Here is a 21,820-nt window from a genome sequence, read left to right as displayed (position 1 = left end):
GCCACTGTACTCTGTGTCTCTAGCGGAGCCTGGGGTTTCCACACAGCAGTCACATCCTTTTCACACGTTCCCTTGTGTCTGTCCTTTTTCCTTGTTGTTCATCACGATAACCTCAGCGCTAACAGCTGCAGCTGCAGCCGTGGGACAAATGCCTCTCTTTTGCACTAAACCGCAGGGTCTGATGAGGCTAGAGCATGGTTCACCATCAACTGCAGCTCTGACGATTGCTAAGGATTCACAAAAGAGTGGTGATTCCTCCCCTCACAGGGCTCACTCTGCAACCATAGCAGAGGAGAATCATGTGCACCCAGGCAGTACTAGACAGTAGGGAAGCTGAGAGAGGAGAAAAGAAGAGTCTAGAAAGGATCCTATGACTGAGCTTGAGTAGTTGGGTGGATGGACTTATTATTAAAGAGGTTGAGAGGTCCATAGGTGAAGAGCTGGTTCTTCAGTGGAAGGCATGTTCAACCTAGGCATCCAAACCATCACACGGGCATTTAGGTTCAGTATCTGGTGCATGGAGGCAGGTTATTTCAGGATTTTGATAACAGGTCTGCACAGATGTTTTCTATGCCATTTGGGATCTACCTTAAAACTATTTTAAAATAAGAACACAGTCTATGAACAAAATCCAATTAAGAGTAGCTGTTATTTAGAGTCAAGTGGCAGCCTCGGGTTTAAAAGCATAGACAAATGAATTCTTTTCACAATTCTCATGTGCGTGTATGTGTGTGTGTGTGTATGTCTATGTGTGTAGGTATACCTGCTTGTGTGTACATGTGCAGGCTAGAGGTTTCTGTTGAATGCCTTCCTCTATCACTCTCTACCTTACTTTTTCCTCTTTTCTTTCTTCTTTTGTTATTAATCAAAATAATTAAAAACAACAACAACAACCTTAAATGTAGAGTAGCAATTGAACTGGAATTCAAGCATATACTTGAGGTACAAGCTTCCTCACCATGAAGCAAATGACTGTGCATGACACACACACATACATAAAACCAAGAGTAATTTGAGAAATGAAAACCACTATGGGGCAGAAAGCATGAACTTTTCATTATGACATCCAAATACTTTCCTCTCTTTTTCTTGTCTTTGCCTCTGTAGCCTCTGTAGTTCCCATTCTACCTGAACTCGTCACAATCTCAAATTTCTCCTTCCATTTTTTTTTTTACCTTCTTATCATTTTCAGACTTTCTAGAAATAGAAGAGACATTCCAATCAAACCTCTGTGCTTTTTCCTTTAGTTTATTCACGTTAACCATAGGCTTGGTGTCAGATGACAGATCTTTTGTTGGGGTTGAAGAAATCCCAAACCTAGCTGCCTGAGTAGCCTTCTTACCTTCCAAGCTTGCAGGTACATTGAATCATTCCACCCTCTTCTACCTTCTCTTGGTTTGAGGTATTCCAGATGTAATTTTTACCACATTCTTTTCTGAGGCCATATCAACAGCTTTTTCAGGAGGTTCTTCTTTAACAGGCATTTCTATGGGCTTTGGTTCTTCTTCTTCAGTTTCATCTCCCAGGACATCGTCTTCATTTGCTTCCACTTCAGCATGTTCTTCAAGATATGCTCGGAGCCTATTGATAAGATCTTGTTTTATTCCCTTGGTTTCTAAACCAAAAGCAAGACATTTTTGCTTTGGTTCAGCAAGCTTCAGCTTATAGAGCTCCGCCATCTTGGCCGCCATCTTTCTGCACCTTTCTCTACCAGTTTTACTTAAACAGGGTCTTTCCTTGCACATGGAGCTCACAGATTGGCTACAGTGGCTAGCTAGTGATTCTTGGAATACCCCTGTCCCTTTTCCACCTGTAGGGCTTAGGTTATGCTGTATACTGACACACCCAATTCCTCAGTGGGGCTGGGCATCTTGACTCAAATCTTAATGCTTGTGAATTAAACACCTTAACCACTGAACCTTCTTCCAAGCCTGCCTCCTAGCAATCCTGTGGAGATATTTTTATTACGATCCCCACTCAAAAGAGGAGGTGTCTCAGATAGAAAACCACACACTTTGCCCATGGTGACAACAGGAATGAATGGCAGAGGCAGAGCATTCTAGCCCTGAGAATCTTTCCTGTTGCCTCAGGGCTGTTCTACCTGTCATACAACTGTTGCCATGGGAGCAGACCACCCACCATCAGATCCCATCATCACATCTTTTTTTGCTAGCCGTTTCTTGACAGAGCCTGTGAGTGTTTTTATTTGGTCTTTTCCTCATCACTTTACAGGTGAAGACTTTGACAAAGCAGCTTCCGCGAGGCCATACGGTCAGGAACCATATGAATTGACACTAGAGCTTGGCTCACGCTGTTCCTAAGACTAGCAACTCCAAGAGCTATGCTCAGCCCTGATACACACATACCTGTCTTCTTAGATGCATTAGGAATGTTGAATTCTATAAACACCCCTAAATACATGATATCTGATTCCACTCCTCCTGTCTGAACTTTAGCTGGAGATGTTCGCTGTACATAGCCCATCCACCTTTAAGCTTGGGATATTTTATGCAACTTTATTTGTGAGAAGGGAAATGAAGTGTGCAGGTCTCTCCAGAAGGCACCAAATAGGTTCTGAAGTCCTAAATATCAGTGCTGTTTATCTTAACTACTTTAACTCTAATGCCTCAGGTGATGCTCACCCCAGATGCACGGGGTGGTGCTCTCATCAGCCACCCATCACAGCCCCTATTACTTTACCATAATGCAATGCAACCTTAAGCCAAGGCCATAATTCTCAAAGGCACCTCCAACTAGCTCAAGAGAGAGCAATTACAGACCTGGCCTGGCTCGTGTTCGAGGTGAAGCTCTCAAACACTGTGTATTACTTCTCTTTGACTTTTTTTTTTTTAAGGTACTATCCTGCTAGGGCTGGTGAGATGGCTCAGCTGGTGAAGTGCTTGGCATGTAAGGATGAGGACGTGAGTTTGGTGCTGAGAAGACAGGTTTTTACAAAAAAAGAAGAAAGAAAAGAAACTTGTATTGAGGAGGAGAGAAAAGTGCATCCCTGGAGCTTGCTAGCCAGACTATTTAATGAAAATCGTGAACTCCTGATGCAGTGAGAAACTTTGTCTCAAAAAATAAGATGGAAAGGCTGAAGAGATACCTTATCAGTAAAAGTGTTTGCTGTTCTTTCAGAATACTGCAGTGCAGTTCCTTGTACCCCTACTGGGTGGCTCTAACTTCAGCTGTAGGGCACTGGATGCTCTATTCTGGCTTCTACAAGTACCTGCACTCATAAGTGCACACACACATACACTAAAATAAAACATTGTCAATAATATTATTAATATCAATAATAAATTAATAATAAATAATAAATCAACGAAAACAAATAGTCTTCAAAATAAGGTGGAACATGATAGAGTCAGGCACTTGACCTCAAACTCTGGCTTCCAGAAACATGGGCATGCACACAGGTACATACATAACACACATGGTCACAGTTGCCACTGCTACTACTATTCACACAACACACACACACACATACACACACACACACACACAGAGATGGGGGGAGTTGAAGTTTGAGGAAGACATGATTGGAAGTCGTCTATTTACCCCAGAAAACACTGAGAGGCTAGGGCTGAGATCCATGCCACAACAAAGCCTTTCTCCCTTAGTGAAGAGGCCAGGCTGGTCATTCAGTGTCACTGTCTGAGGTCTCTGCTTTACCTCAGCAATGCACACAGATATTGCAGTCAGATCTACCATAGTGACGGCATTCGGGAGGAGTTCAAACCCAGCCGACCCTCCTGTCATTGACACTGGACTAAAAACAGGCTCCGGGAAAAAAACATCAGTGCTGTGGGTGAAGGTCTTCAGGGCTACACGAGCGTTTCTCATAACAGAGACTCTCTTCTTAGCTCTGGAGTCTTACGATTTAAAAGTCTCTTGAACGTTCCTTAGATTTTACATATGTCTGGAAGACTGTTTAGCTGGGCCAGTTCCACAGTATGAAGCAACAGGGAGGAAAAAAAAAATCAGAGAAAGGGCAAAGTAGGCAAAGGCTGCCACAGGGGGCGGGGTAAGATCTGTGAAGGCTTGATTCCCAGTTGCTTGGTCTCCTCTTGATTGTGTAGCTCTAATTGCTTCAATTATCCAGTCACATGCTTCTGTGAGCGCTTCCTTTTGGAAAATGCAAATAAGCATGAAAGGAAGATGGGAAGATGGCCATTCAGGGCTTAGTATGAATTAGTTTATTCAGTTTGTTGAATAATTTTAGACCAGTTCCTGAATCAAGAGGGGAAGGGAAAAAAATTACATTACCCAGTTCTTTCCTGTAGCCATAGGTCATGAAGGAGTGAAGAGGGACATGGCCTCATCATACATCCACATTTGACTCCATAGTCAAGATAGAAGCATGGCATGGGAAGTCTGTGCAATCCTCTTTTCCTTATGTTGTGTTTTCCCAGCCATCAGCACACACGGCAACTGTATGATAAACCATGCCACAAATGTAGGTAGACTATGAGTGGGGTGGGAGGGCTGGGGAGATAGATGGCTCAACCAGTAAAGTGTTCACCAAGCAGACATTAGGACCTGAGTCTGATTTCCAGAACTCACACTGAAAATCTGGGCATGGTGGTGCATGCTTGTAAACCCAGCTCTGGGAAAGCAGAGGTAGGCAGATAGTTAGGGCTCACTAGCAGACCAGCCTAGCTTACTTGACAAGTTATAGGCCTGTGTATCTGAGGAAAAGCACTACGTGCTGTAATAGCTAAAGAAACTTCATTTTTTTTAAATGTACTAATTTTCTTTATTCATTTTTCAGTTGAGGGATATCTGGATTGTTTCCAGTTTCTGGATATTACAAAGAGAGCTGCTATGAACATAGTTGAGAAAATGTTCTTGTTGTATGATAGAACATCTTTTTTTTTTTTTTTTTCAATGCAGTTTATTCAGGAACCTTGAACAATCATCTGACCCTGGGGAAAGCCAGCCCACAGCTTAAATAGCCTCTGGGTAGCCAACCCAGGTGTGCCACGTGGGCAATGCAGATAGGTCCACATACATGGAAGCAAGCCAGATCCTCAGCCTTAGCCAAATGTGGAATTGTTCGTGACAGAGAGCACTCACCATCGGGAAGGTGGAAGGCAGAAACCAGCTCCATCTTTAAGGCATAGCATTCCGCAGCTCTCTACAGTTCCCCCTTTTTGTTTTAGACGCATCAGGCAAGAGTAGAGGTCTGATCTCTGATATTAGAAATAAATTGGGACTTTGTACAGATGTTCATTTAGGTGTCATCCACCCAAAGAGCATCAGACCCGTCTGATACCTTTTTCTCAGAGGCAGGACCTGGGGTATCAACCCGCATGCAACCAGACATGCTCTTCTCTGGGTCGACAGCAGCTGACCCTGAGTGCAGTGCTTAGCCTCACATCCTGAGCGTAACATTTTAGCTTTTTATGGTAGCCAACCATGCTTGGGGCGAATGTCCTGCTTCAATGGCTGTAAAGGCCTGAATGATCATGGCTGCATTACACTGTTGTGAGACTCTAATCTTGCATATATACCACAGGCAAACCAAGGAGACCAACACCAGAAGGCCTGCTAACGCTCCCATGCCCGCCCATTCCTTCAGATGATTCATGGCTGCAGCAATCCATGATGATAATCCTGTGGCTAGTCCTGCGTCCACTCTGGTAGAATTTACTGTGACAATGGCCACTCTCAGCTGCTCCATCGTAGTATCGAATTCTCCAGTCCAATTACATTTTATGCTAGGCATTTATCTTGGTATCCACTAGCCATTTGTGTCTGACTCCAGTCCCTGGTGGATAAGTTCCAGGTAAGCCTGACTCAGTGACACCCCCCTCCCCCAGAAATGTACAGCTGTGACCTTGTTGTGATATGGCTAACTGCTTTATTTTTTTTTTGCTTCTATAACTTGCTTATGCAGATACCTAAAGATTGTTTCGAGTCACCTCAGTCACTTCAACTTGGCAGAATAAACCTTTTTATTTTTTTAAATTTTTTTACTTGCTTGCATCTATATCAAAGGTCTTTTTGTGGTTTTACCTTTAAAAACATCCTTCCCCATAACCCTCTTACACAGCAATCTCAAATTTGACTCAGAGAGTGTGGCCCTTTCAGCAGCTAGTCGACAAATCTCGTAATTATAATTGATTGAGTCTGTGGTCTTTTCCCAGGAGTCCCAAACTCCATCAACAGTGCACATGTCTGTATGTCCATCATCCTACACACAAACATACAGATATAAAGTAGAGACAGACCAACAGGCTTCTTTGCATAACTCTGCTGGGCACCTACTCTGACCTTCAGTTTGTTCTTCTGCACAACAGAGATAAATATTAATTATCAGTCCGTAGTTATAAAAACAAGATAGTATCATGCATTTGATACTCTTATCAGAGCTCCTGATGCCAAGGAACTCTGCAATACAGTCTAACATTTAAAAATTTATTATTTTACTAAATGATTCAAACCTTAGACATGCTTTATTAAAATGCGGGTGGATTATGAACTTGGTTGGGGATTTTTACCAGTGACTCCTGACCTGCCTAAGTCTTAATCAATCCTTTGTTCGATGTGGATTTCATAAGCTGCTATGGGATGCCAAGCTAATGAACAAGGAACAATGTGCAATCCTGAAAGTCTCTTCAAACATCTCCCTAAGTGAACCAGGCAGAAAATATCTTAAACAATTAGTAATGTATTGAGATAGATGCTCAAGTTTATTATAGGAAGGTTGGCCCCTCTAATTAACCCCTGCAAACTTCCACTGTACGTGAAGCCCCTCTGGAATTACTAATTAGATCTCAGAACTGTCAGGTATTTGAAGATCTCGAAGAAAGAAGAGATCAGTGAGAATTTTGAAACAGGAGTGAAACTAAAATGTCTTAAAATGTTAGAGGGATCTTAATGAAAAACAGTAACAACAAAACAACCTCTTCAGGAGAGTCAGAATGATTGTACGTCAAAATTGTGGACACTGTTGAAGCAACAAATAGGATTTTAGCAGCATTTCCTTTAAGAGTTTAAGTTTGGGAACAATGAAATCGGTTGCATTTAGAGGTCATAAAAATATGAAAATTAATAACAAAAAAAGAAACAGCTTCTAGTGGTGTCAAAAGCAGATTGGACCTAGTTCCCAGACAGTGTCATGACCAGATATCATTGGCTATAAAATAGCTTCAGACCATGTTACTCATCAAGACCTGTTATTTGCATATAAGAAGGGAAAGTGGTCCCTACTCAGGCTTAAGGAACCTTAAGGAAAAAGAAGAAAGAACATACGAGCGAGCTAAAAGATGAAGTGAAGTTCTGTGAAATGATGTCTTCTGACCCAACATGGCTATCACACATGAACTCGCTAAACTGTAGTTACTTGCATAAAATTGACATAAGATGAAGCCAGCCTCGATTCCTGAGTAGATGGGGGGGGGGTGAGCTCTTAAGGGCCCACCCCAACTGAAGAGATATATGTAGTTGATAGCTGCTGAGGGAGTGTCTTTCATCTTTGAGAAAGTGGCCATTGGTAGGTACCCATACTCCAGAGAGTGGTTCTACATCCATGTACATACGAGTATCACTAACTGGACTTAGTGGGTTAAGGCTAGGACATGGAGCATGCTGTGCTGGAGGGCAGTTTAGTCTATACCAGGAGCTCTAGACCAGCCAGAGTTATACAGAAGAACCTCATCTCAAAAGCCAAAGAAGGGCTACATAAATGGATCATCAATTTATAGCATTGGCTGCTCTTGTACAGGACCTGGGTTCAGTTCCTAGCACCCACATTTGAGGCTCGCAACTTCCTGTAACTCAATTCTAGGGGACCCAACACCTTCTTCTATTCTTTGGGGGCATTGCATGCACATGGTGCATATACATAGAGGAGGACTAAACATTCATACACATAAAATAAATAAATAAATAAAAATAATAAAATTTTAATTAGCTACTGCACAGAGCAGATAAATAGCAGGGTAAAAAGATAGCCCAGCGGGTGGGAGAAAACCTTTGCCAGCTATTATCCTAACAATGATTAATATCTGGAATATGTAAGAATTAAAACAAAACAAAAATAAACAAAACAACAGCAAAAGAAATTAAGGGGCTGAAAAGAATGCTCAGTGGTTAAGAGCACTTGTGTTCTTGCAAAGGACCCAAGTTCAGTTCTTATCCCCCACATGGCATCTGCAGCCACCTGTGATTCCATTTCCCAGGAAGCCAATGTCCTCTCCCAGATACCTCAGGCACTTCCCTCACATATGCACACAGTCACACATACACACCTACACATCATTTGAAAATAAAAATCAATCTTAAAAGCAGGCATCAAAAGACCAAATAATACAATTGATAAATACTGAAATGAACTCTGCTCAAAAGAATTAGAAACATGTGAAAAAAAAAAAATGAAGCATCCTAGCAACAGGAAAGGCCAGTCACAACTACATTGCAATCTACTCATCGAGTCAGAACAGCTACCATTAAGAAAGCTAATAACAACACATGTTGTAAACACATGTTGTAAAGATGTGTGTGCATTGGCAAGGAGAATGTAAGCTATATAAAAATAAGTGTGTTGTGTAGGTTCCTCAGAAAACAAAACAAAAACCAACAAAAACAAAACAACAATTGTGGATTTTAATACCTCATTCCTGGGTGTTACTCCCAAAGGAATCAAAATCAGCAGGAAGTAGAAACTTCTTCATGCCTGTGTTTACTGCCAGTGTCCATAGTAGCCAAGTGATAGACTTACCTTGGGCACCCATCAACAGATAAAAGGACAAAGAAGACGTGGCAGATAGGCACAGTGGGCTTTTCCTCAGCCGCAAAGAAGGAAATGTCAGCTACAGGAAAGTGAGTAGACATGGAGATAAGCATAGACACATAAAGACTCCCATGTGGAGTGAGGAAAACAGAGCATGAAGTAGAAGAGAGATTGTATAGGGTGACTAGGGGGCAGAGGTAGAAAGAGGAAAGTGAAGGGAGGTAACTAACGAGAGCCTGGCTATGACAGAAGCATATTGAACAATATGGTGGATGTTTTCAGAGGAACACCTAAAGTTAAGCTTTGGTCTCTGCATGTGCACATGAGCACATACACACACAGACATGCATACACACACACAGAGCACCTCTTAACATCTGTGCAAACACGAACATGTATACAAGCACATATACAGAAGTCTGAGGAAACTGATAAAGGTTCTAAGTCCTTGGCCTCCTTCCTTCTGGCCAGCTCTTCACAGCAGCAGGTGAGTTGGTCACTGTTGCTCTTCTGAGCCATGCCTTGAGAACACAAAGACACAGATCTCACACCTTCACTTCTGCCTCTTTGGGCTTATGTGTGAACTTTGTTCCTAAGGCCATCTTTGATGATGAAATCAGTCTGGTAGGGACACCAAAACCACTTTTTTGATAGTAAATTAATTGAGACAGGAAAAAGCCTTCTGAACAGGACCCTGGATATGCAGGCACTAAGATGAACAATTAATCAGTAAGATATGTACATGTAAATAAAAAGGGATTTAATAGAGTTACTCTACAACAGAGGAGAGGGAACATTACCCCAACTAGACACCCCATGCTGGCCAATAAAAGCACCTGCAATTCTTTATAGCTTGCGTCCTTTCCAAATATTAATGTGGCAAGATGTACTGCTCCCATGCTGTGGGCGACATCTTGGCTTCCTCTGTGGCTCAGGAATTGCCTCTCAGCAGGTGACTATATTGTTATGCAAGAGAAGAAAACATGAAATAGGGAAGACATGGGAAGTTGCATGCATCCACTGTGTCTGTAATTAGCAAAGGTCTCTGGTCTGAATCTTCAGGTCTGCAGAAGGCTGCATTCCTCTTCTTAAAAATTCTATTCATTTATGGTGAGTGCATGCAGATGTGCCTGTGGGGTGTTTGTGTTTGTGTGTGTGTGTGTGTACAGCTTGCAGGGATCAGTTCTCTCCTTTCACCATGTGGGTGCCAAAGACTAAACTCAAGTTCTTATGCCAGGTCGACATGCTTTAGCCAGTGAGTGGTCTAGTCAGCTGGAGGGAGGCTGTGTTGCTAATGATTTCTTTACGTAGCTCCCCAGAAGAAACTGGCAGTGTGTTTGGGAGGCGCTGTTCAGGCATATCTTTTACTTGTCTGAGTCCTGATGCTCTTCAGGAGTCAACCATCACTGTCCATGCAGAGGGACTTCACCCACTAGGAGCCTGCAGCCATACCTCAAAGTCCATAGTCCCACTGTGATTAAAACTCTATGTTTTTATGACCTCTCTCTCACCCTTTCCCACACAGAATGACATATGACCTGAGGGCTGGAAGGAGACGTATCTAATAACAGTATGAGGCTTTTTATTACTTTATTTTCATTTTTCTATCAAAGGATAAAATCAGAGATGCTTGCCTCAGCCTTTTTAGCCTCTAAGAGCCATACTTTCTCTTCTGTACTTATTGAAAGCTGAGCTCTTTTCATCTTCAGTGCGAATATCTCTAGTTTCATATCATCGCCTCATCCCACTCCAAAAGCACGATAAAATATTCAACAAGTTTTAGAAAGCTGAGAGCCGAGCTTTGCAGTGGGTTAGGTACCCTGTCTGCTCATGGGAGCCTCAGAGTCTAGTGAGGCTGATGGATGAAACAAGCAACGGTGGTCCCTCGGCTGAGTATGACCTTGCAGGTGTGATGTGCTGCAGAGTAGAGGTGGAAGGAACCACAGTAGCTAAAGGAAGAGGCTGGGCTAAATGGGAAAGGCCAGGGTGTGTGTGAGGTCAGAAAAACCAGCATGGAATCTGAAGGATGGGGTGAGAATTAAGAAGTTACAGAAGGGTATGGAGAGGGTGCTACACCCTGAAGGGGGAGTGCAGGAAAGTCGGAGCCTGAAAGACACTCAGACAAAAAAGAGGAGGTGAAGGTGGCAGGCAGATGGAGGTAGAGCCCAGAGGGCTGGTGTGCAAAACTCAGGTTCATCCCTTTGGCTGACTTGCCTTCCCTCCTCTCTTCTACCTTCAGTTCCCTCCCTTATCCTCCCTTCCCTCTTCTACCTTTCCTTTTCTTGTTTTCATTTCTTTCCCTTTCTTTAATATTCTCTTTCCTTATAACCCTCCTCTCTCCCTCCCTCCATCTCTGTTTATCTCCCTCCCTCTCCCCCACTTTCCCTTCTCCCTCCCTTTCTCCATTTTTCCATCTCTCCTTCTATCCCTACCTCCCTATTTCCCTCCTTTAACCTCCTCCCTCTGCTTCTTCTCTCTTCTCTCTCTCTGAATTGAAAATTAAAATAGAAAAAAACAGGTTGAAAAAAAAGGTTCTTCCAAGTATCTATCATCCAGCTTCCACAGTTATTAACTTACTATAATGCTGTTGCATGGGTTCCCTCAACAGCAGCTGCTTCCAGCCTCACTTAGTGTGAAGCAAAGCCAAGATCACATGTTCTTTTCTTGGTAAACATTTCAGTTTTCACTTCTCAAATCAGACTCCTAAAAATATTAGACACAAAATAATTTTCAACTAGAGAAGCTGGAAATTTTGCACAGAAGAGGATCTAATGGCCAGGGATGCTGGGAACTGACTGTCCATGTTGAACATGCTTCTCAGGCACCTGTATTTTCTATAAATTTCATTACAGAGTTGTGTCTGGTGCTGGGTTGCTTCTCTTGCAATGTCTTATGGTGGTGGATTGTCCTTTGGGAGGCTCCTGTTTTCTCTCTGTTAGCAGCCACTCATGATCAGGACTTGGAACCATCGTCCCCTCAGGAGTCACAAAGTGAGGATCCATTGTCCTGTGTTCACTGGCTGGAAAACTTCTAGGATGAGATCATTTTCACCATCATCTCTGGTCTCTAAGGCAGAGCTAGTGGGCGGAAGGAGGGCTGATCCTCTCCTAGAGTTGACAAGCTGTCGTCCACTCCAAGGTCAAAATGTGCTTTTGTTTCAATGTCAAAGTTTTCCACATTAGGGCTGTGGGAGGCTCTTCAGGCTGTACTTGGATAACTCTCTCACTCTGGGTCTGGATGGGACACTTGAGGTTCAGATGTGGGTTCAGTCAGTTCCCTTGACAGTCTAACTCCCTCATAAAGGGTGATATTGAACATTCCTCAGGTTAGACACTTTATGAGGGTCATCTCCAACGGCTGTGTGGAAAAGTGTGGAAAATTTTGTCTTTATTTGGATTTTTGTTATTGTTTTTCATTACTGTGTTTCACTATGAGATAAACAATTCTGTGCATCAGAGTCAGATGTCCTCTTTCTTCTCTGCAAAGACACTAGATCTGTTTATTTGAAGATAAAATTTCCATTTGAAAATATTAAATGCTGGTTTGTCTTTTTTTCCCCTTGAATAAATGACAGTACATGCCATAGGCTTATTCTACCACCGCTTTATATCTAAAACATCTCAGAAATCCAAGTGCTTTGAAGATTCACCCATTTCTTCTTACTGAACTCCAGACGGAAAATGCATCATGTGTCATTCAGCCGATCCTTTACTGATGGACACATAGATAGCCTGTAGACTTGTTGTTGCAAAGAGCTTCAGTCCTGAGGAGGCTATGTGACTTTTCATGTTTGGGCTGGGATGACAGTGGGGTAGTTTCCTAGTGGCAGATGGCTGGGATGAAGCAGGAATGTGTGAGATCATCCACAGGCCCTCTGATGCCCTTCTATGAGTTTGTATCACAGTGCGCATCTCCATTATGTGAGAAGGACGTCTTTCGTGTGGGCACGTCTCTGCCAATCTAAAAAGAAAATTGTTGGAGTGATTTTTTTTTTTTTGGTACACTATGTAAAGCTTGTCTTTGTTTTATTCAAACGCTGATTTCTGTACCAGCAGAGAGCTGACTATAGGCCAGACTTTGCTACTGTTATTTTTTGGCTGCATCATATTTTCTAAACAATCCCTCCAACACCTTTGATTGGTTTATTAAAGAGATGAATGGGATATAGCAAAGGCAGAGAAGCATAGGAATTCCAGGGAGTTATGAACTCTGAGAAAGAGGCATGAAAAGATACGCTGACAAGATGTGGAGGAAGTCGGGCCTCTGGAACGGAGAAGAGGTAAAGAAGCACACGGCAATATCTAAATCAATATAAATGGGTCAACATAGGTTATAAGAGCTGTTTGGGAACAATGGTGAGCTAAGGCCTGAAGCTATTATAAATAAATGGAAGTCCCCATGCCATTATTCCGTGCTGGAGTATGCATAGAAAGGCCTTCTGTCTTTACAAAGGCATGGATCCCGATACATTGGTGATGGTGGTGGCAGGGGAATAGAAAGGGTGGACTCACCGGAAGACTGGGCATGGGCATGGCCCAGGTAATCAATGAATGAATCTGGTTTATGGAGGAATTCAGGAAAGAAAGCCACCATGATTTGGTGTAGGATCGAATCCAGAGCTGGTGGGAAAGGGACTCCAGTCACAGTCCTGTCGCTACTTTAAAGCAGAAACTGATTTTAAAGATTAGTGTGAAGCCTCATGCCCACATCCGCAGCCCCCTGTTGGGGCTCTTATTTATGAATGAAAAAGTGATTGTTTTTACCTTTTTACATTTGCTTTCTCCTCTCCTCCATATCTGAAAGGGGGAGAGAGAGAAGGGAGACAGACAGACAGACAGACAGAGACAGAAACCCTTTGCATTTCCCTTCCTTGCTTCGTGGAACCCTTTGTTCTTCTGGTGGTGAAACACTTTGGAAGAACATTTCTGAAATATGTGAAAATATATTTAGTGAGGCGAATGGCTCTGATGAGCTGAAGAGGTTTAAATGGAATGAAATGAACATCTGGCATTTGAATTGTGCCTACAATTTGTCTCATCTAGGGAGTCCTATATCCCCTCCTAATCCTAATGGCAGCTCAACAGGAGATGACAAATACATCTTTAACAACCAAAATACTGCTAGAGGGGTTCCTGAATTAAACCCAGTTCTTTTGGTAGAAGCTCCACACAGGGCTGAGTCACTTGTTACATTGCAAACATCATGCCCGCCCCCTCGTTTTTGTTTCCCATTCAGTCCATCCTAAGCAAGTCAGCTTGCTTGTCAGCTCTACATGGACCTACCTGATAGACATCACTTTTCTTTATTTGTAGAGCCTGACCCTCAGCACAACATGGGTCCAAACCCAGCTTCCATTTCCTAGCCTTATTTATAAGAGTCATGTGTATCCATAGCAACTTTATGTATTTTACCTTTTTCTCTCTCTCCATCCATATCTCTCTCTCTCTCTCTCTCTCTCTCTCTCTCTCTCTCTCTCTCTCTCTCTCTGTGTGTGTGTGTGTGTGTGTGTGTGTTTGAATACAGAAGGCTTAGGATGACATCAGGTGTCTTCCTCAATTGCTCTCTACCTCTTTTTTTTTTTTTTTTTTTTCTGAAACAGTGTCTCTCAAGGACCCAGAGCTCATCAATTTTTCAACCTGGCTACTCAGTTCTGGAATCACAGGCAGGCATGCTCCATACCTGGCCTCTGCATAGGTGTTAAGGGAATCAAACTCAGGTTCTTATGCGTGCCCAGCAAGTGCTTTACTGTGGAAGCTGTGCTGTCCACCTCCCCAATCTTTATATTTTTACTTCCTTACAGCTTCTCTAAACATTCATTTATGTTATGTATTTGTCGCTGTGTATGTGCATGGCAGGCAATGTACAAGAGGTAGACACTTTGCTTGAGTCACCTCCCTCCGTCAACTAGGTTTGTTTCAGGGATTGATCTTCAGGCTTGGCGGCTAGAGCACTTGTCTGTCAAGCCACCTTGCTGTTTCTGTTATTACTCCTTGTCTGAAGTGCACGGAATACATAACATTAGTCTGGAGTTGAGTTGGGTCAGAGATAGCCAGATAAGGCTCTGAGGAACTTATTTAATCATGAACAGAGACAAGGACTTTATCTTTCACTTTTTCCTTGCATCTGAAGCCAATTCAACTTTGAGTCAGTTACTCAGATCACTCATGTTCTCTCTTCTGGCTTTCCACCATGTACAAAGTATGGGAGGGAATTACTGCCCTGGCCCTTTTTTGGGTAGTTGTTGAGAAAAAATGAGTGGCCCTGGAGTCAGCCACTCATGGCTGACAATCCTCCATGACATTTTCAACCTTCTATTCAGCTTTTTGTCCAAATTTGCAGCTGTGTTCTGAACTCTTGAAGGTCATATTTCAGCTATATGTTAGAAGAGTACAGAACACGGTTTCTAATGGTTAACAGTTTTAGAACTTAAATTCTGACAGCAATGTGCCTAGTGTGTTGTGAGTGAGAGGTGTGTGATGTGTGTGCATACACATGTGTATACAGTAACACAAAACCCCTATGAGGAAAGTTGTATGGAAAAAAAAACCAAAGAAAGCTTACTCTGGTAGATTCTAGACATGAGAGTGGATAACCAAAATTTATGCAAATATTTTTGAAGAAATACTGATTATAGGCACTTGAAGAAAAGTGGATTTAATGAGGGGAAGTGCTCAATGTAGATCTTTCCCAGAGTTCCTGAAGGAGATTTGGGGACACTTAAAAGCATTACAGGGATTGATGCCACACATTGATAATCACACATTTTTTTAATTTCAGAGATTTCTTGACTTCAGACACTAGCACTTGTCCTCCCCCTGTCATGGTGAATGAAGGTGGAACAGCAAAGACAGACAAGAAGAGGGTTTCCTAAAGCAGTTACAAAAAATAGAAGACAGAGAGGGTTGGAATATCGAGTTTAACTGCCGCCACTGGTTGAAGTTGGAAGAAATCAGCGTGGTTTACCCTCTTTCGCTACAATTACTCCTGTTCAAGGGCTTGTTTTATTTGTGGTCAATTTTCTCATCTAAGGAAAATATGAATATCCTAACAGGCACAAATCATGAATTCAGTGGTCTTCCCATGACCATTCCAAGCCACTTCATACCAAGTTGATGTCTGAAACTGTAGCTATTATGCAACCCTATTGCCACTATGCTTCTTCCTATCCACAAACACTAGGCTGAATTTGTTTCTCAGGACTGGCTCTCACTACGCAGCTCTGACTGACCAGGAACTCTCTATGTAGTTTAGATGACCGTTATCTCAAAGCAATTCATCTGCCTTTCCCTCCCTAGTACTGAGTGCTACCATGCTTTCTAAAATTTGATTCATGAATTAGACATAGTAAGATATAGGTAACAGTAATAAAACAGTACAGCTGTCACTGTGTACTTTATTAAGTCAGTCTATGGCACTCTTCCTATGATTTGGGGCCATAGTTTAGAAAGGTTCTAGTTACCTGAGCCCAGTCAGTGTGATCCATGGTTGACATGATGGTGGAGGCAGCTGCTGAATGGACAACCGGAAAGAGCACTATACTTCATACCATGGGAGTGCTGGGCAGAGGGATGATTCACACTCCAAATAGACTTTCCTGACATTTCCCTGCTGCTCAGGACAGGAGAGAGTAAGGCGGCAGGGTTTCCACACAGTGTATACATCTATGGAAATACAGCAGTGAGCCAAATCATTTGAATAATTCATGTATGCTAAAACAAAAATTATGGAGCCTAGGGAGGTGGCTTGATGGAAGAATGCTGGCTATACAGGCATAAAGAGCTGAGTTTGGACCCCCAGAACCCACGTAAAAGCCTGATGTAAAAAGGTGGTGTGTTCAGGTAACTCTAGCATTGGAGACAGGAAAATCTCCAGATCTCAATGGCTAGCCAGTCTGGCCAACACAGTGAGGTCCAGGTTCAGAGATAGACTCTGCTTCCGAAAAGAAGGTGGAGAGTGTTTAAGGAAGACACTCAACATTAGCCCTGGCCTCCATATGTTCACACATGAGTGAGCACACATCTACCCACACTGCACATGGGAACACACTCACACCCAGACCTAAACTGAAAACCAGGTGTGCATGTCATTTGTGTAATTTTTCACTGTCCCAACAGCTACATTAAGAATTTAAGGCAAATAAGTAAGAAGACTTAGGAATGCTTATTTCTGTCATTTTCCCACGTCACAATGACTGTGGTAGTTAGACCCTGAAAAGTGAGACAATGGCTAAGATGTGGTTCTACTCTCTCAGCAGATTTTCCTAGCTTGAACACACATCCTGAGAGGGTACCCGATGTCTTATAAAAGCCCCAGATCTTTACGCAGACCAGTTTTGTCGTGCCCCCTTCTCAGTCACAACCTGAATAGTCACTGTCTTAACTCCTAATAGCATGCAGTTGTTACCTCACAGCCCTTAGCACATGCTTGCATTTGAGTCTCCATTGTCCTGTGCATTCAAGAGTCACACATAGACTGTGGGTGACTGCAGTGTGTTTATTCTGTCATAACTGTAGCCTCTTTGATCGAGTGTCCCTTGTGTTTTTTGCTTGAAATTTAAACTATTATTATTACCTAAATGTAGTAATGTATTTTTAAAATATTAGATTGTTCCTAGACAATTTCTTCTCAGATCACCCTCTCTCTTTTTGTATGATCCCAGTCACACTCAGGGTGAGTTTTCCTATCAAACCAACCGAAAAAATCCCTCCCTGGGATCCCATAGGCTAATCTAATCCAGATAATTCTTCTGAGATGCTTCTCCCCAATCACTCTAAGTTGAGTCGAGCTGAGAATTAGCGCTCACCATCACATCATTCAGATATCTACAGATTCTAGACATCAGGGCATGGACCTCTTTACATACCTTGTTCATTAGTATATCTATCCAGTTGATGGCAACTTTACCACTGCGTGGACATATTATTTTTTAATCTTATTTTTTATTATGTGTCTATATGCTAAGTTGTGTGTATATGTGTGCGGGTAGCTACAGAGGCCAGATGAAGGTATTGGAGTTCCTTGAACTAGAGTAATTGATGTTGGCAACTAAATCCAAATCCTCTGTAAGTGCAGCAAGCGCTGTTGGCCCTAAGCTTTATCTCTGGATCCTTGTTCTCTTATCCTACTCTTTAAATGTGCTTCAATAGCTATTATCTTCTCTCCAGTATGTGGAAGTGTTTATCCTTGAGGCAACTGGAAAAACTGCCTTTCTTTAGGACAAAAATTTTTAACAACAGTTCCATATATTTCAAAGACTTGTAACATCCAGGAAGTCTACTGTTATTTATATGTTTTGATAAATTATGTTTTCTGAGAATTTGTCTACTTTGTCTAAACTTTTCAGTTAATATCCATAAAATATGACTTTGTAAAGTCCTGGAGGATATAACTCAAATATCCATTGTCCATTCTTGAATTTAGTGATTTCTTCTTCTCCTCTCCTCCTGAGTTGGACTTATTAACTTTATTATTCTGTCTTATGTACTTTCTTATACAACTTTGGTACTTTCCAGTCTACTTTTATTACCTGATTCTTCTCACTTTCACTGAGACTGGGTTGCTGCTTTTTTGGTCTAACTTATTCTACAGGATATATGTTTTATTGGTTTTCAGCGCTTCTTTCATCTTCTAATTTTACTGAGATTTAATTTCTATAACTCAGACTTCATCATTTTAAATTATATAGTTCAGTGGTTTTCCATCACAACTGTTGAATTCCAGAACATTCTTTTTACCTTGTATTATCATTTTAATTCACTTTAAATTAATTTTATAATTAGGATAAAAAGTGATGAATTTCAATAAGGCATTTTCATACATATGCATCATTATGCTTCCTTCTAATTCATCCCCATCCCTAGCTGCCCTACTCCATCCCAATACAACCTCCTTGCTTGTCAACCTTCTCCCCTCAAATAGCCCATTCACTCAGAAAATTCTGGACTATTCCTCTCAACTCTTGAATTACAAACCACAGCCTATTCTTGTCTATGAGTTTTCGTATTTAATAGTTATTTCAAGTAAAAGAATCTCATATCACACACCTAAAAGTTACTGTCTAGCTTGATCACCCAGCAGTGATACATTTAAGGTTTGTTTGTTTGGTCTGATGTCACCTAACAGTATATCAGATCCCCCTTTCACAGTCCAGTTCCTTCCATTCTGTAGATGTACAGAGTTTGTTTATTTATGTAAGTTGATGAAATTTTGCTGTTTTTAGTTTTTGTTTCGTGGAGTTATTTCTTTTCTTTTTGGTCTCTCTCTCTCTCTCTCTCTCTCTCTCTCTCTCTCTCTGTGTGTGTGTGTGTTTGTGTGTGTGTGTGTGTGTTTGTGTAGTTTATTTGTATGGAGTCCAGAGGAGGATGTCAGGTACCCTGCTTCATCACGTTCCACCCTATTCTCTTGAGATAGGGCCTCTCAGTAAACCTGAAGCTAGGCTGGTAGCCAGCAACAGCATCCATCCTCCTGTTTCCACATGCTCCAGCATCTCCCACAGTCCTGGACTTGGAATGTGTAGGATAGAATCTCCACAAGTGTTTGAACTTAGGCCATTATGTTTGTGCAGAAAATATTTTCATCCACTGAGCCATCTCCTCAGCCAGTTTCTGTCTTTTGACCTATTAAGTGATGCCACTACAAATACTTGTACGTATGTTTTTTTTCTATATATGACAAATCCACAGCCAACATCATCCTAAATAGAAAAAAACTTGAAAGAATCCCATAAAAACTGAAAAGGTGACAAACCTTTAAAGGGATATAAATCATTAAAAAATAGTTATCTTTAGTTGCAGATGAAATGATATACATAACAATAATGAAAAAGGGGAGACATGAATGCGAGGAGGGACATGAGAGAGTATGGATACAGTAAATGGAAGGGGAGGGATGATATAATTATATTATAAAATGTAAATATTATATTTACACACATCTTTATACACATATACATAAACATATCAGTGAATAAAATCCAAGTCATACAGGAATACCACACTTGACTTTCTAAGGAAGTATCATAGTTGCACCATTTTGATTCCCATCAACGATGTCCCAGGGTCATGGCTTCCATGTGTCTTCACTGACTTCTGCATTTTAATAAAATGCATCATTTGCAAGATTCTGCCATTCTGTACATTGTCTTTTCACTTTCTTGATAGCGTCCTTTGAATTTTAGAATTTTGATATTGCTAAACATTTTATTCCATTTGTGTGTATCTGTGTGAGTGTGTGTGCACATGTGTGTGGGTGTCCTTGGTATCCAAAAGAGGACAATGGACTCTCAGTCATCCTGAGTGACAGGTGTTTGTGTGCTGCTTGATGTGGCTGCTGGAAACTGAACTCCAGTCCTCTGTGAGTGTAGCATATCCTCTTAAGCACTTAGCCATTTCTTCAGCCCAAGGTTAGTGTTTAAACTATTATGTTAGTTACCTGTATTTCTGTGGTTACCTTTACTGTTCCTGTTAAAGCAAATAAACCTATACTTAATCCAGCCACAAATATATATATATATATATATATATATATATATATATATATATATATATATGTATATTGATATCTAGAATTTTCTAGTTCCATATTTTTCCGAACCATTTTGAGACACTGGATATGAAGCAGAGGAACACATTCTCTGCTGTGTAGGTACCAAACTTTTCAGCACCATTTGTTGAAAGATCATGGTTCCCATCGGTTGAACGGTATTTGATGCCTTTGTCAAAGTTCAGTTGACCGTGAATAGATGGGCTCGTCTTCTTTTAAGTATTCTGTTACATCAGTCCATGCACCTGCTCCTTGGCCAGTATTGATCCCTTGTGATGAGCACCACTTTGCGATAAGTTCTGAAGTGAGGACACATGATCTCTGAGAACTGAGATGTCAGGCTGTCTGTGCAGGTGTTTAAAAAACAGTTTAACAGCTCAGCAAGGAGACCAAGTGAAGCAAGTGAAGAAGCTATGTTTGCCCTGGTGTGCGTGTGCGTGCGTGTGTGTAGAGGAGCATACTTATTCCGCTGAACACAGAGATGGAGGATGGAAAGTTCTTTTCTGTATCTGAGACTTGAATGAGCTCTCAGGTACCACAACACCTGACTCGGCCTCCTCATACTTGGGCCTCTACTCTAACCGCTGTGGATTCTTAGATACTTGGTCTGGGACTCAGATTTACAGGCCAGAATGAGTAGACGACAGCACAAGGAGCCCTGGGGAATAAAAATGGCTTTGAATAAAATTCTTGTAGCAGCTTGAATTTAGTTAACGTAATCAACTTCTCTAACATGTGTGTCTTCCATCATTAACTCAGGATTACTGTGTCACGTGTGTTTGCTTTGTGGCTATAGTCAAATAAAATATTTAAAGCCCCCTGCCTGCCAGAGAGCAGACACCATATACATAATTCATGTAAAATTATCAGAATTAAAACTGCAATGATTACATTTTCTATGTTTTTATATCTTAGAAATTTCTGCTCGAATAGATATCTGTCCAGTTAACGTCCCACCAATAAGAGAGTGCATCAAATTAAAACTGAAGGCACAACCCAACAGACGCAGCACAGGGGAGAACAATCCTTTGGGAGGGTATGCTATGTGTACATAAGTAACACATCTGTGATTCCCGCATCAGTGAAGAAGGGCAATGAATTCAATGGGAAACTGGCAAACTTGCAAGTCACGGTGTTCCAGCAAAATCATTCGCATTAAATCATGCTCAGCATTACAGGAAGTGAAGACAGCTGTGCAGAAGTCTCCACCCACCCACCTGACAGTGAAATAGCTGACAATACCTGTTATTCCTGTGGGGTGATGAGGAGGGTAAATGATGTGTTAACCAGTTTGGATGCAATTAAAAGACTTAAAAATTTAACTTAAATAATATCATCCCTCTCCTCCTTTCTCTAACTCCAAAACCGTATCATGTCTCCCCTCACATTACATCCTTTTTTCTTCATTGTTGTTATGTATATCATTTCATTTGCTCCTAGCAATAACTTAACTTTTTTAATATAATTTGTATCACTTTAGTTTTCTCCTCTTGTCTTATTGCTCCAGCTAGTGCTTCAGGCACTATATTAAAAAGGAGT

At 41.5% G+C, this 21,820-nt stretch overlaps 1 pseudogene; it reads right to left on the bottom strand.

Annotated features, from left to right (window-relative positions):
* Window positions 1–1,057: 1,057 nt before the first annotated feature.
* On the bottom strand, window positions 1,058–1,691 carry LOC110539684 (SAP domain-containing ribonucleoprotein-like; annotated as a pseudogene).
* Between the last annotated feature and the right edge of the window lie 20,129 nt (window positions 1,692–21,820).

This window comes from Meriones unguiculatus, chromosome 11 (assembly GCF_030254825.1).
Source record: "Meriones unguiculatus strain TT.TT164.6M chromosome 11, Bangor_MerUng_6.1, whole genome shotgun sequence".
Classification (NCBI taxonomy): Eukaryota; Metazoa; Chordata; class Mammalia; order Rodentia; family Muridae; genus Meriones; species Meriones unguiculatus.
This window is presented reverse-complemented; position numbering and strand designations above follow the sequence as displayed.